Source organism: Haematobia irritans, chromosome 5 (assembly GCF_050003625.1).
Source record: "Haematobia irritans isolate KBUSLIRL chromosome 5, ASM5000362v1, whole genome shotgun sequence".
NCBI lineage: Eukaryota > Metazoa > Arthropoda > Insecta > Diptera > Muscidae > Haematobia > Haematobia irritans.
Window position 1 is genome coordinate 75,515,271 of NC_134401.1, and position 16,930 is coordinate 75,532,200.

Here is a 16,930-nt window from a genome sequence, read left to right on the forward strand (position 1 = left end):
TTGTTATCTTTTCTTTTAGCAAGCAATTTTTATTTGTGGTGAAGGCTTTTCGAAGAGTCAACTAAATAACAAAATTCCTCCATTAAAAGAAATTATAGACAATTACGGACTTCTGAAGCAATTACAACAATGCAACGCTTTAAACGGAAAAATAAAGTACATCGAAGCTATGAAGGTTAGTACTACTTGTGGTATACGAGACATAAAATCTTCGTAACTCATGGTTCAAGCACAACGACCTTAGTCGCTTATATGTTGAGCTTAAAAATAACAAGTGGAATGGCCAATGAAACAAAGTGAGGCTGTTTGCATGTGGTTTTCAAGCGGAAATATTATGGTGAGCATATTTGGGTTGATAAGAAACTGATTTTCTTGCTGCACATATATCTATATCATCCCACCAAAATAAGTAGTGAAAATGTTCTTTTGGGATCCGGAATTGGTGCAAAATTGGCGCAGAAGCGATGAATTTAACATGGGCTTGTCATAAGACGGATATCCACCATTTCTATAGCCGTTGCACTGAATTTGCATCACTTCTCAAGGTGTGATTCGAAGTCAGTGTTTTGGATGTAAATAAAAAAATTCAATATTTTGCCAAATAAATAATTTTTATAATGTTTTACGATTTTTAATGCATTCTAATGCTTGTCTGAAACGTTTGACCTTAAATATTTTCAAAAATTTTCTAGAGTGGATTTAGCATATTTTTCGAAAAAATTTTAATAATTTGTACCATTTTATTAAATCGTATCCTATTTGAGACAAAAAAGTTAAAATTACTCATTAAAAATATGAAAAAAAACAAGTTAAAAAATATTTATTAAAATAACTTCCAGTGTAGTTAAAACAAAGGACATCTTTGGAAGATTCGCGGTACCACATCCCACATATGCACATTCCATTGCAGTCGAAAAGGTCTCTTCATGGCAACCTTTTTGATCACCATTTTTTGTTGTTGTTGTTGTTGTTGTAACAGTTTATTGTGATCTCATCCATTTCATGTTATACGCTTGGTACATCAGCTTGTTGGCAGATCAAGGAACTCTGCGACTAAGATGGGGTGTGTCCAGAGTGATCTGGTGGTAAGTCGGGTTGGTTTGGCTGGGCAAGAGAAAAGATGACGCGTGTCGTGTGGCCCTTGGTTGCAAATTGGACAAACGTCAGCTACGCTGCTATCAATCACCGATAAGTAGGAATTGAGGCGGCTGCACTTGCCTGATCTTAATTGGGCCAAAACTACCCTAGTCTGCCGTGGGAGGTCTCTTTCCTCCGGTGCTATGGGCGGTGGTCGGACTCCAAGAACAGGATTAACCTTGTAGCTTCTCACCGCTTCAGCTACAGTATCCTCATGAATCCTGTTCAAACCTGCCTGGTACGCTGCTTGATCTAGAGGCTCTCTTTTATAGCGCTGGATCTCGCGCTCTAGATTATGTATATCAACCCTTACGTTCCTGGGTGGTGGTTGTGTATCCATAAGATGGTGGTTTGGATGATTACTGCGATAACAACCCAGGAGATACTGCTTTGACAACATGTAGTTGTGTCTTCGCACAGGGATGATCTTTGTCTCCACATAAAGGTGATCCAGGGGTGTGCTGCGGAGACACCCAGTCGCAGTTCTAAGAGCAGCGTTCTGGCAGGTTTGTATGTTATTCCACTGCGTATCACTGGTCTGCGGTGTCCACACTGGCGCTGCATAGTTTACCACTGACCGGCCAATTGCCTTATAAGTAGTTAGCAAGGTTTCTTTGTCCGCACCCCAAGTACTGCCGGCTAGTGACTTGAGGACCTTGTTTCTACCACGGAGCTTATTACAAATTGCAGTGGCATGGGCAGATGACCTAAAAAGGCTGTCGAATGTGACCCCAAGAATCTTGGGGTAATTTGTGGTCGGAATTATTACTCCATCGACTCTGATATTCAACTGCCTGCGCACTTCTGCCGTCCATGTAGTAAATAGTGTGGCTGAGGATTTGGTGGGGGATATCCTCAAGTTTCTCGCAGTGAAATAACTGGTAAGATTAGCTATGTAGACGTTCAACCGATCGCAAATGTCATCAACATTGGGCCCAGATGCCAAGATTGTACAGTCATCCGCATATGATACAATCTCGACGCCGTCAGGAGGGGGTGGAATCGAGGACATGTAGAGGTTAAACAGTGCCGGAGATATCACCCCACCTTGGGGAACTCCCTGTTTAACTCTACGCGGTCTTGACTTTCTGTCCCTGAATTCCACGTACGACTGGCGTCCACACATATAATTCAGCACCCAACGCTTCGCTCCTGCCGGTAGGGACGTATTCTCGATGTCCTCAAATAATGTGGCATGGTTGACCGTATCGAATGCTTTCGATAGGTCAAGCGCCACGAGGACCGTCCTGTGACACGGCCTGGGCTGGTTAAGTCCCTTATTAATATGTGTCGAAATGGCATGTAAGGCTGTTGTCGTACTATGTACCTTACGGAATCCATGTTGATGGTGGCCAGCTGGAAAATTCTCCACAAGGCTGGGGAGGAGTAATGCCTCAAGTGTCTTGGCTACTGGCGAAAGAAGGGATATCGGTCTGTACGATTCACCTTTGCTCGAATCTTTGCCCGGTTTCAGTAGTGGAATCACCCTTCCCATTTTCCAGACATCGGGTATAATGTGTGATTCTAAAGACAAATTGAGGAGTCTGGTCAGGTACTCAACTCCCAGTATTCCCAGATGCTTCAGCATTAGCATTGAAATTCCGTCAGGGCCCAGCGCCTTAGATGGTTTCGCGCTGTTGATGGCATTGGTAACTTCGGCTGCAGTAAATTGTGGTGTGTCATCGGCTCGGAGACCGCGTACGCGACGGGTGGCTCTCCTTTTCGCTCTATCACTCTCGGGATGCTCGACAAACTGTCGGTTGAAGTATTTGGCGCACCTCTTCGGATCAGTCACAGTCACGTCGCCAAATGTGACTGAAATCCCATCATCCCTTGTGGAGGGGTTCGAGAGGGCTCTAACTGTTGACCACAATTTACCAGTTCCTGTTCCTAAGTTACATTGCTTCAGGTGCTCTAACCAAGTGTTCCGCTTGTGCTCGTCGACTATCTTACTAATCTCTAGATTTAGTTCTCTGATTCTAGGATCAGCAGGGTTAGCACGACGGCGTTCATCACGCTCGTCTGCGAGTCCCGCCGCTTCGGCTGGGAAGTTGGGCCTCACCTGGGCAATTCGACCAGCGGGTATGAAGCGAGCGGCTGCTGCGTTGATGATGTCCCGGAACTCCCTCTGGGCAACATGAACATGTGAGGGGGACGGGAGCTCACTGAAGCGGCGATCGGTGTATTCTCTGAAGCCTTCCCAGTTGGCTTTCTTTTGATTAATAAACGTCCGGCGTTCAGAGGTTATGAAATCGGAGGGTCGGTTGATGGTGAGAATTATGGGGAGGTGGTCCGAACCCAATGAAATGACGGGTTGCCAGGAGACGTCATTTATCAGACCAGGCGATGCTAACGATAAATCTGGCGAACTGCTGCAGTCACCCATAATTCTCGTGGGGGCCTCTTCGTTCACCGTGCAAAATGTGGAGTCGTCTATCTGCTCTGCCAAAGCTATGCCCCTCTGGTCATTACCCAGGAGAGAATGCCAAAGTTCATGGTGGGCATTAAAATCTCCTAGAACCAATCGGTTATGCCCGCTCAACAACCACTCAATGTTTGGGCTATAACCAGGAGCACAGCTACCAACCGGCGGTATGTACACATTGCATAGCTCTATCTCGGCAGCCCCACACTTAACTGCTACCCCCATACATTCCATGTACGGGTCATTAGTGTCTAGCACAAGCGTGATAGGTCTATACTGCACGGAACGGTGTAATATGAAAGCCAGGCCACCACCTCCATTTCTTGTGCGATCCTTCCGTAGGACATTGTACCCATCACAATGTCGTAGGCTGCAGGTGGGATTCAGCTTTGTTTCCTGGATCGCCGCGACCCTTATCCTTTTCCGATTCATAAAGTCTACGATCTCACTAATCTTACCACGGAGCCCGTTGCAATTAAATTGCAAAAATGATGAACTCTCCGGAACTGGTACAACAATATTCGGTGTAAGATGCTGCGGCGGAGAATATTGTTGTGCGGGAGAAGTCGGTGGGGTCACATAATCAGATGACCCACTGCTGCTGTCATTGGCACAGCATCCTGCCACGAAGTCAGTTTGACTATACTCCCGCAGCGATGTTAGGCCGGAGCAGTTCCGGAAGTGCACCCATTCCATGCACCGGTTACACCGAAACCGAGCGATGGTGAATTCGATTTCGGCAGACGGCACAGTACCATGGTCCGGGGTTTTCCTCTATCCCGGCTCGGACCAAAAGCAGGCGGAGAAGGCTCCCCGGGATGCACCTTCTCCAACACGAAAAAACGGACGAGACAACATGTACACTGAGGTGGCAGCCGCTGGCCGATAGCTGGTATCCATCGGGTCAATCCGGTGCGTAGAACCCGCCGCCGTGGGATTTTTTGGGACCATTTTTTGTATTAAATTTTAATAATTTACACGCTTTCTTGAAACAAAAAAATTTAATTGAAGGTGCGGTTCGTTATGAGAGTTCTTGATTCCGTAAGAAGTGGGACATAGAGACCTTTGTGTGAAGCATTTAGTTTGTTTCGTTCAGCACGGTACAACTAAATATTTTTTTTTTGTATTGCTCGGTACTTGATCATGTTTCCAGTTAATGGGATTTTCTTTCATTCGAATAACAACAAGCAAAAACAATATCTTTTGGGATAATAAACGACCCAGGTGTTGCGACAGATATACCAGTAGCATTGTTATAGCTAGTAAATTTCTCGGTACGAAGTTCACATTATTTTGCGAAAATAGTTATTTTTTCAAATGTTCTTTTAATTCTGTATTCTTGTTTTGGATCATTCCCATTCCAGTTAAAGTACAATTAACCAAAAAAGTTATAATGATTTAGCGACTACTACCAACCTTAGAAGATACATTTTCGTTGAGAATGCAAATGATGTATGGGTAACCGAAATGTCCAGTGGTGGTATTGCTGGGGTTTGACACAAATGCTCTTGGTTTTTCAGCTCAAATACTTATCCCGTTTTTGCTAAACATTGGTACCACCGGCTTAATAACAACAAGTCGGTACTTTCACAACATTTGTAGAACTAAACAAAAGACCGACCACTTTTCATTCCTACAGCATCTTGCCAGTTCGTTAGTATGAATACACTCTTGCAGTGATATTAAGTCGAAACAGTTCGAGAAGTACACCCACTGCAGGCAGGGGTTACATCCACGATTACCACAGTTGGTAGAATTCTACCAAATTTTTGTTACTGTTTGGTAGAATTCTTGATGTTTTGACATATTTTGCAAAATAATCTTCACCAAATTATCTGAAATGAAATTTTGACCAAAATTTTCCACAGAAATAAATTTTTGACCAAAATTTTCTATAGAAATACAATTTTGACCAACATTTTCTATAGAAATAAAATATTGATCAAAATTTTCTGCAGAAATAAAAATTTCTATAGAAATAAAATTTCGACCAAAATTTTCAATAGATATACAATTTTGACAAAATTTTCTATATTAGATATAAAATTTTGACGAAATTTTCTACAGAAATAAAATTTTGACAAAATTTTCTATAAATTCAACATGCAATATTTCTTTCGAATAAAAAAAACTTTTTTATGCTAACTATAAAAATTTCATTAACAACTTCAAAATATTTTTTTTTTAATTTGGTAGATTTTTGTTAAAATTTTCTTAAAACGTTGGTTGATTACACTAGCCAACAGTCGTTTTGTGAATTGGTTCTAGCATAATTTTTCTCATTGATTTTGACCTACTAAACACGAAAATGAGTTTTAAAAAATTTTCTGTCGATTGGTTATCGAGATAAAAATTTTTGAACTTTTTTTTTAATTTTTGGAGGTACACTTACAATTTTGAGCATATCTTTCGTCTTCTTTGAACTAAAGGGTGATTTGTTAAGAGCTTGATAACTTTTTTTTTAAAAAAACGCATAAAATTTGCAAAATCTCATCGGTTCTTTATTTGAAACGTTAGATTGGTCCATGACATTTACTTTTTGAAGATAATTTCATTTAAATGTTGACCGCGGCTGCGTCTTAGGTGGTCCATTCGGAAAGTCCAATTTTGGGCAACTTTTTCGAGCATTTCGGCCGGAATAGCCCGAATTTCTTCGGAAATGTTGTCTTCCAAAGCTGGAATAGTTGCTGGCTTATTTCTGTAGACTTTAGACTTGACGTAGCCCCACAAAAAATAGTCTAAAGGCGTCAAATCGCATGATCTTGGTGGCCAACTTACCGGTCCATTTCTTGAGATGAATTGTTCTCCGAAGTTTTCCCTCAAAATGGCCATAGAATCGCGAGCTGTGTGGCATGTAGCGCCATCTTGTTGAAACCACATGTCAACCAAGTTCAGTTCTTCCATTTTTGGCAACAAAAAGTTTGTTAGCATCGAACGATAGCGATCGCCATTCACTGTAACGTTGCGTCCAACAGCATCTTTGAAAAAATACGGTCCAATGATTCCACCAGCGTACAAACCACACCAAACAGTGCATTTTTCGGGATGCATGTGCAGTTCTTGAACGGCTTCTGGTTGCTCTTCACTCCAAATGCGGCAATTTTGCTTATTTACGTAGCCATTCAACCAGAAATGAGCCTCATCGCTGAACAAAATTTGTCGATAAAAAAGCGGATTTTCTGCCAACTTTTCTAGGGCCCATTCACTGAAAATTCGACGTTGTGGCAGATCGTAAGTCTATTCATGATGAAATGTCAAAGCATACTGAGCATCTTTCTCTTTGACACCATGTCTGAAATCCCACGTGATCTGTCAAATACTAATGCATGAAAATCCTAACCTCAAAAGAATCACCCTTTATTTGATCCTACTACTACTCAAATTAAAGAAAATTGAGCCGTCTACAACTCATTCTCAGAAAATTTTCAAATCGGGTAAGTAGTTTGGATGTTGGCGGCTTAAAAGGGTTAAAAACGGCGTTTTTTAGTAAAAATGTGGCAGAAAAAAACATATAAAATTCATATAAAACACGATGCTAACAGCAATTTTGGTTTTTTTATGTATAGCTGAAGTTAAAAAACGGCGTTTTTTTTAGTAAAAATGTGGCAGAAAAAAACATATAAAAATTCATATAAAATATAAAACACGATGCTAACAGCATCGTGACAGAAAAACCATATAAAAATTCATATAAAATATAAAACACGATGCTAACAGCAATTTTTATAGCTGAAATTATTACAAAGAAAATAAGCCCTTACTTAACAAAATCTTACAACAAATAGCGGACTTATAATTTTTTTGGTAAAAAATTTATACAAAATTATAAGTCCGCTTCTTTGTAATAATTTCAGCTATACGCAAAAATTGCTGTTAGCGTCGTGTTTTATATTTTATATGAATTTTTATATGGTTTTTTCTGCCACATTTTTACTAAAAAACGCCGTTTTTAACTTTTTTAAGCCGCCAACATCTAAACTACTTACCCAATTTGAAAATTTTCTGAGAATGAGTTGTAGACGGCTCAATTTTCTTTAATTTGTGTAGCACTAGGATCAAATAGGCCAAAGAGACGAAAGATATGTTCAAAATTGTAAGTGTACCTCCAAAATTTAAAAAAAAAAAAGTTCAAAAATTTGTATATCGAAAACCAATCGACAGAAAATTTTTTAAAACTCATTTTCGTGTTTAGTGGGTCAAAATCAATGGGAAAAAGTATGCTAGAAACAAATAACAGAGAAAATTTTGTTTTTGTGACCTAGTGTTATTTTTGGCACGAGTGGCAACAGTTGTTACACCTCACAGAAGCCACAGGGTGTTACATCTGGTTTCGCAGACGGAAAAACTCTCTAGTCTTTTTTAGCATCTTTCTCTATTAATTGAATTGGCAACACTATTGTGCTTTAGTGGTGTTTTTCTTAGCGCTATTAAAAATTTGAATAATTTTTGTGTTTTTTAGCATGTAAAGAAAAGTTTAATTTGTGCCGGTGTATTTTAAATCATTCAGATAAGTGATTAGTTTGTTGAAAAGTTCAATGTTGGTTAATCCTCTGTGTAATTAATCTGTATTGTATTTATTCTCATTGGATTATTTGTCTGTTAAATAGTTTGTGTTAGTTTACAATAACAAGTTTGCTTTGCTTTCTTGTACCAGTTGTTTTGTTTTTGTACATGTAACTTTCTCAGTGGCTGTGGATATACATACTAGATGTCTGCACAATTCCACTTGTAAACGCAGAGTACACGAGTACTTGCTACATGAGTACATCTATTTGAGAGAATCTTCTTCTTGTTGCTACTCTGATGTCTTCACTACCAACAAACACATATTCCTCTTTCTTATTGAAGTGTACTCAGAGTGATCACGTCGAAAAAACTTCATAGAGTACTCCATGTACCACGTATAGTTTCAGAAATGCAAAAAAAAAACAGTTACTCTCCATAATATATGTTTTCGGTTTGTTATAAAGAACGGCAAACGTTAAGGTAAGTGTGTGACATACATAAATATATGAAATATGTGACATACATACATATTTATGATTAATAATAATGGAAAGTTTTGCTTCGTACATAACTGAGAAATATTGTGGTACCACGTGAAGTGAAGAGACTCCATGTTGTACTTTTTCTCATGTACTAACATTTTTATTGTTCCTTTTTTTCGGAACAAATATTGGTTCGGATAAGTACTCGGTGGTATTTGACAAGCAAGTATTCTCTTCACTTCACTACTTGCGCTCCGAGAGAAAGACTGTGTACCCAATAAACACAGGATGAGCGTTTTTCAAATGCAACAACTTTTCAGTTTGAGGGTATATGTAATTTTCAATATAAATTCAACTTGACTTGAAACAGCTCATCTTCAATACATCTTCAAATTGGTTGCGAATTACATTCAATTTGCCAAAATGTTGACGAAATCAGTGAAAAGTGTTGAAGATAATATGAGAAAACTTTGACAAAACACTACCCTAAAAATGCAACGCAAAAACCATGTAGTTTTTAATATTCTTTGTGCAACGAAGTTCGTTGTCAAGTGGAAGAAATAAAAAAAAATGGAAAATTTTAGACAAATAACTGAATTTGCTCCAAATAGTTTATAATAATAGGTAAGTGAAAATAAAAAATGAAATAAAATTTTAAGGAAGTCACTAAATGTATATCTCTTTGCCGAAAAATAAAATTATGGATTCTACGTTCTTGAATAACAATTGTTATTCAATCGTCGAACGGAACGGAAGTGTTTTTTTAATAGCGGATAAAATCATCGTAATAAGTACCTACTACGAATTTCAAGTGTGGTGGGATATTAGGCCACCATGCAGAGAAATTCAAAGACATCCACTGGGTTGCTAACTTCAGGGCCCAGTGGACGGGTATCGACTGGAGTTATAAATTTGGGCAATGACCAAGAGCTAGGCCCAATTAGTCGACCTGTAGACGGGTCGACAGGTGGCGACAATTTGACAAGTCGAACCTTTTCCAAGGTAACGGCTTCAAAAGGAGGTAATCCCTCACGAAAGAGATTCAAGGAACGCAGAAATGCTTTGTTTATCCTAAAGAAATTAGGATCAGTCGACCCAAGCACGTGGTCGGCTAAACAAAGCGATTCCTTAAAATGGGCTCAAGGAATTCTTGAGGCTGGAAAAAGGGAACGATCACCGGATAAGCTGCCATCCTCCAAAAGGGATCAACGATCGATTGCCTCAGTTGCTAAAGACAGCCTTGTGATGGCTATCATAAATAAAGGAGCATTGGACTCACAGGTGCTACTCACAGGTGCTGGAAAAGTTTCCCGGCCCAGATCCTCGACACCAAGAGGCTGGTTGGTATCAAGGACGATTTAAGCTAGTCGCATTTGAGGACCAGAGGTCTATAGAATGTTTTAAAGCTGCTCTGATACTAATTGGTGAAGTTTGGGAAGGAGCTGCTCTATAGTCGAGAAGAAAGACATACCGGCTAGACCAAGAGCACATGCGTGGATACCTGCAAACCCTCCTGACCCTGAATCTATTGTAAATAGACTGAAACAATGCAATCCAGATCTTCCAACAGCTGATTGGAAGGTTGGCCGTTTGGATGAAGTGGATGGGCCAAGACGGCATGCAGTGTTTACATTGAACACTCAGTCTTTGCCACATCTAGCAAAGTCTCAGGGCCGTGTATGTTATGGCTTTCATTATATCCAAATGAAGGTGTATAAAAACGATCAGCTAAAGGATTCAGGAATGGACAAGCCTCTGTCTGAATCAGAAGTAAGCGGATCCTCTTGCGAAGTCGAGGGAGATACCAAAGTTGAAGACATGGATAGATACCGTATGCGTGAGGAGGCTTCTACTGCCTCAGAACTCACCAAAGTTGAACCTATGGTTATTGCGAGAGTCACCGATATCTCTGAAGAGGACATTCTTGATGACTCGATTGAAGCGGCTGATGTGACGGTTGTTGAAAATCTCGATGGTCCTACGGATCCTCCAGATAAATCTTCATCATTGTAAGGCTGCATGTGCTGCCTTAAAAGTTCTCCTGATGAAAGGGGACATAGACATAGTTCTTATTCAAGAACCATATGTTTATAGAAACAAAATATGTGAATTAAGTACTCCTGGGATCAAACTATTGCAGTATACTGGTAATGATGTAATTCGAGCCTGTATAATTGCTAAATACGAGCTTAACTTGTTTCTGCTTCCTTCAATGTGCAATGCAGACACTGTCGTTGCCAATTTAGAAATAGCCAAAAGCAAATATTGGGTATCTTCGGTATATATGGGACATGACAGGGAGATGCCTCCATGTGCCGTTAAGACCTTAGTTGAGGAGTCACTGAAAACAAAGACGAAACTCATTATGGGATGCGATGCGAATGCGCATCATAGTATATGGGGAAGTAGTGATACTAATGCAAGGGGAGAGTCGCTAATAGAGTTTATTTTGCGTACTAATCTGGTAGTTTGCAACAAGGGAGATGCCCCAACCTTTGTCACTAAAAACAGGCAAGAGGTTTTGGACATCACCTTGGCCTCGCAAGAACTGAATGAAATGATATCTGAGTGGCATGTTTTAAGTGAACACAGCTTCTCAGATCATCGCTACATCAGTTTCAAATTTGATGTTCATACCACCAAGACCATATTTCCGCCAAATGTTAGGAAAGCTGACTGGAATAGGTATAGGGAATCGTTCAATATGATGATACCGGAAATACCAGAGACAAATATGAGCACTGTGCAAGTTATCGAACACGCAGTGAAGAGGATTACTAAGGCCTTCAACATTTCACTGAAAGCTGCGTGCCCTAAAGGGAAGCCAAGGGGGAAAAATCGACCACCATGGTGGTCTACGGAGTTAGGCAATATGAGGAAATCGTGCAGGAAGCTCTTTAACAAAGCAAAGTCCACCAGAGCTCCTGTGGATTGGGACGCTTACAAGAAGAATCTGAGAGGATACAAGCGAGAACTGAGAAAGGCTCAGCATAACTCTTGGAACGATTACTGCAGCAGCATTGAGAATACGTCCGAGGCTTCCAGACTACGGAAGGTGTTAGCATCCACGAGCTCCGCTCCAGGTTTCATTAAAACATCGGAGGGCAATTGGACAACGTCCAGTGAGGAGACGCTGGAGGTACTATTGGACACATATTTTCCCGGAAATCAGACGGTTGAACCATGTTCCGGCGGTGCCACAGTGGCTCAGCGGTCGTTTCCTATCGAGGAAATTGTATCAGAATCTAGAATAAAATGGGCGTTAAATAGCTTTGGATCATTCAAATCCCCCGGACCTGATGGAATTACTCCGGCGGAGTTAAAAGCGGTGGCTGACAGAATTATCCCCTGGTTGTCGGCGATATATATAGGATGTATCAACTTAGCATATATTCCACGAAAGTGGAGAGAATCAAAAGTCGTTTTCATACCTAAAGCGGGAAAAGCCTCTCACTCGAATGCGAAGGATTTCCGACCAATCAGCTTATCATCATTCCTACTTAAGACTCTGGAGAGGATGATAGATATTTATCTTAGAACTAGCGTCGATTCAAGTTTGCTCTCGAAACGACAACATGCATACTCGAAAGGCAGGTCTACTAAGACCGCATTACATGAACTAGTCAGCTTTATTGAAAGCTCACTATCTGTCAAAGAATACACAATCGTGGCATTTCTAGACATCGAAGGGGCGTTCAATAACGTCCATCCGAGCTCGATATTAAATGGACTGACAACTCTGAATGTTGATCCAGGTATACTTAGGCTGTTAGACGAACTTCTAAGGAAGAGACGCATTTCAGCCACACTAGGACAAGCAAACATACAAAGATATGTGAACAGAGGCACTCCTCAAGGAGGAGTTCTATCACCTCTTCTTTGGAATGTTGCTATAAACGACCTTCTGGTTTCCCTAGAAAAAGAAAGGATACAAGTGGTGGCATACGCAGATGATGTGGCGCTAGCAGTCAGGGGAAACTTCCCATCAACAGTTAGAGATATTATACAGAGAGCCCTCCGGATGACTGAGAAATGGGCGAAAGATAATGGTCTTGGGGTAAATCCTGCAAAGACAGAAATAGTCATGTACTGCAAAGATCGCAAAACTCCCACGGTTAGGCCCATTTCCTTAGGGGGTATTGAAATTCCCTTTAGGGAGTGTGCAAAATACCTTGGCGTTATTTTGGACAGGAAGCTGAACTTTAAGCTTAATATTGAAGAAAGGGCGAGGAAAGCAACGGTAGCTTTATACTCGTGCAAAAAGGCAATAGGGAAAAAGTGGGGACTAAAACCAAAAATTGTACATTGGCTATACACGGCAGTGGTTAGACCTATAATGCTATATGGTGTTGTAGTCTGGTGGCCGGCACTTCACCAGCCGACAAGTTTAGACAAAGTTCAGCGTATGGCGTGCTTGTGTATCTCAGGTGCATTCAGCAAGACAGGAACAAACTCCCTTAATGTCATACTGCATCTATTGCCTTTAGACATTTTGGCCAAACAGTCAGCTGCAACAACGGCTGTGCGGTTGCGCGAGCTATCGCTGTGGTCGCAAAAAAGTTACGGTCACAGTTCGGTCCTCAAAATAATGCCAGATGTGCCTAACGTAGTGGATTACACTTTGGCGAGTCCACTTTTCGACAAAAAGTTTGAGACTCTAATTCCCAACAGTGAGGCGTGGTGTACACGGACCCCGGGGAATAAAAGATATATAGATTTCTACACTGATGGCTCCAAATTGGATGGCCAAGTGGGTTTCGGAGTATATTCTAAAGATCTGGAACTTCGAATAGCGAAAAGATTACCTGATCACTGTAGTGTTTTTCAGGCTGAAATATTAGCAATAAGAGAAGTGGTGAATTGGCTGAGAAGTAATGCTCCAAGCAATATTGGCATTAATATATACTCAGACAGTCAACCTGCAATAAAATCCTTGGACTCTGTGTTCCTCAACTCGAAAACGGCCATCGACTGCCGCAAATCTCTCAATGAGATGGCTGAGCAGCACAATATTCACCTAATATGGGAGCCTGGCCACAGGAACATACCGGGGAACTGCGAAGCAGATGAGCTAGCAAAGCTAGGAACTACCTTACATATTCCAGGGGAACTAGAATCTATTGGTGTGCCTCTGGCTACCTGCAAGCTCTTACTGCGTGAGAAGGCTGTCATGATGGCAAATGTTCGATGGGAGAATTGTAAGGGTTGTAACGACACCAAGCAAATATGGCCCCATTTAAACTTAAACCGCACACTAGATATGCTAGTGTTCTCGAGACGCCAGATATCACTCCTGATATCTGCTATAACGGGTCGCTGCCTGATAGGCGATTTTGCAAAAACTATTGGTGCGAAGTATAATTACTATTGTAAGAGCTGTCATGATGCGGAGGAAAAGGAATCAATAAAACACCTCTTGTGTGAGTGTCCTGCATTTTGTGTAAGGCGTAAGCAAATTTTAGGGGCATATAGCTTCAGATTACTAGCGGACCTGGAAAACGTTAACTTAAGCAGTCTGCTAATGTTTTTGGAACAATCTGGTTGGTTCAACAGAAGAAAATAATCGAGAAGGTTCAACGGTTAAAACTAGAAGTGCCCATATGTAATAGGTACTTTTAGTTAATGTGGTATCACAATGGACTGAATAGTCTAAGTGAGCCTGAATCTTAATCGGGCTGCCACTTTAACCTAACCTACGTTCCTGAAAACATTAAAAAGCTGACCGATGAAAAAATGTTGGACAATTAACTGGAACTGTTTCAAATAGTTTATAATAATTGGTAAATCAATATGAAAAATTAAATCAACATTTTGGAGAAGTCAATACATTTAAATATTTTTGCAGAAACTTAAAATCTTTGGTTGCTACATTCTTGCAAACATTATGAAGGTTAGGTTAGGTTAGGTTGTGTGGCAGCCCGATGTATCAGGCTCACTTAGACTATTCAGTCCATTGTGATACCACAGTGGTGAACTTCTCTCTTATCACTGAGTGCTGCCCGATTCCATGTTAAACTCAATGACAAGGGACCTCCTTTTTATAGCCGAGTCCGAACGGCGTTCCACATTCCAGTGAAACCACTTAGAGAAGCTTTGAAATCCTCAGAAATGTCACCAGCATTACTGAGGTGGGATAATCCACCGCTGAAAAACTTTTTTGGTGTTCGGTCGTAGCAGGAATCGATTAGCAAGGCGGGTATGCTAACCATTGCACCACGGTGGCTCCCAAAAAGATTATGAAGCTGGCCGATGAAAAATGAATGGCTTATCAGAAAAAGTTTCCAGAAAGATTTCAAAGTGCAACCAATTAAAATTGTTAAAAACTTGATATTATTCCATATCATTAACTTCTGGATGAAAATGTGCATGACATCGTCAGTTTAATTTACATCCTATTATCAGCTTAAAATGGATATTTGTGAATTCCTTATGCTGGAAATCTATGCTAACACGCGGTCCATCACGTTCCTAATTTCAAATTGCCCGCACATTAATTAGTTTCAATGCAGTTTTATGACACAAACAGGAAGGAAATCGAATTATCTACGCAAAAGTGTTTACAAATAATGTTTAAGATATTTAAAGTTTTGTTGTTGTGTTCTTATTTGTTGATATGTTTAATAAGATATTTATTTTTCAATTAGTATTGTAGTGTATTGTGTAGTGTAGTGTATTATTATATATTTTATTTTGACGAAAATGAATAAATTATACAAAATTCATAGAATTTTGGCTTTGACTTTCAGTTATAAGTGGCGATATCATTTATACAAATTTTGGTTGAAAAGTATTTGCAACAATGTTAATTTTTAATTTGACTCGCATCGAAAATTGTTTGAGAATTGTTGAGTAGCGATGCATTTCAATTTGAGGATAACACTTGAGAAATTATTGCTATTGTATCGAATTTTACTGTTGAGGGTAATGTCTGTTTTTTGTTGAGAACGCGATGTTTGAAAAATTGTTGAAATTTAGCATTTTTCAAACGTTTGTGTTTATTGGGATATGTACTATATTTGACAGCGAATTGCATACATGTAGTGAAAAGTTATTCGATGCAGACCTCTAATACATACATACATTATTATCAAGCGGTGTTGTCAATACTTGTAGTGTTGATTTGGTGGCCAAACGGTGTTGTCAATACTTGTATTTGTTGATTTGTGTTTTTTTGGCGTTTTTAGTTTTTTTTTGTGACATCTTAGTATATTGAGGCAGTGGGATATTTTCATTTGATTTTTGTTATAGTTTATTTTATAATTTGTATTTGGATTCCAACTTAATTTTATTTTGTTACTGAATTCACCATGGTATGCTCGAATGAGGATTGTAAAATTGCTTCTGATGATGAGATTGTTATTGTATGCTGGCTTTGTGGTGGGCATTGGCTGCAAGGGTGGTAGATGAGTTGTACGTTGGTAACAACGGTCTTAGATGGTGTTGTGTGAGATGTAGGAAGATTAGTGTGGAGTTCTATAACTTTTTTAGGGAGGCTACGTCTGAGGTGACTACGTTGACGCGTGACTTATGGGAGCTGTATTCGAACTTTGTGAAATTTTCGACTTTGTTTGATAGGTTTCCAGATCTTTCGTCATTTGTCGCCTCTCCTGTATCGGGTTCGAAACGGAAGAGGTCTTCGAAAAAGTCGTCGCCGAAGGAGGGCGTACTAAGGGTGTAAGGACTGGTTCGGGGCTGCCGAAATCTGGTGTGGGATCATCAACGGTTGGGGTGCGTCAGCGGTTGTAAGGGGTACGAAGGATGCGATGCCTAGTGTTTCCGGTACGTCGGAAGGTGGTGCCGTATAATCACTGCCCCGAGCCTACTTTGCCGGATTGCCCTCAGCCTCAACCAAAGGGGAAAAGCTCGAAGAGACTCAATATGGCTGCCTCAAAGAGGGTAGTTTTTGTTTCTCGTTTTTCCCCAGAGACGACGGCCGATGACATTGATTGTTATATTAGGTCTAGGGTCGATAGTATATGGGGTTTTAGGACTATTAGGTTGAAGTCTCAGTTCTCTGAGAATAGATCTTCATTTAAGATTATTGTCGATGCTAATCTTTTCGATACGCTGTGTAATCGTGATTTTTGTAATCGTGATTTTGATTCGTTAAGGAGTTTGTTGATCGGTCTGATAACTTAGCTAGATTACCTAGCAGGCCTCCTCCATCTCCAAAAAACTGAGTGGCTCTTTTTCTATTGTTTATCAGAATGTCAGAGGGTTGAATACGAAATTATCGAGGCTGTATGTCGATAGTTTTGATTTTGAGTTTGCGGTTTTGGTTATGACCGAGCCTTGGCTCAGGCTTGGTTTTTGTAGGCGATCCTTATAATTTTGATTTGTCCAGATGTGATACTGTTTCTTATCCTGAGGATAGGTATCA

The 16,930-nt window shown here is 40.2% G+C and overlaps 1 protein-coding gene across 1 annotated transcript in view; it reads right to left on the minus strand.

Moving 5' to 3' along the window:
• Nucleotides 1–16,930, minus strand: part of Prp19 (pre-mRNA processing factor 19) — a 33,921-nt gene that overhangs the window by 1,047 nt on the left and 15,944 nt on the right. The gene's annotated exons all lie outside the window — the stretch shown is intronic.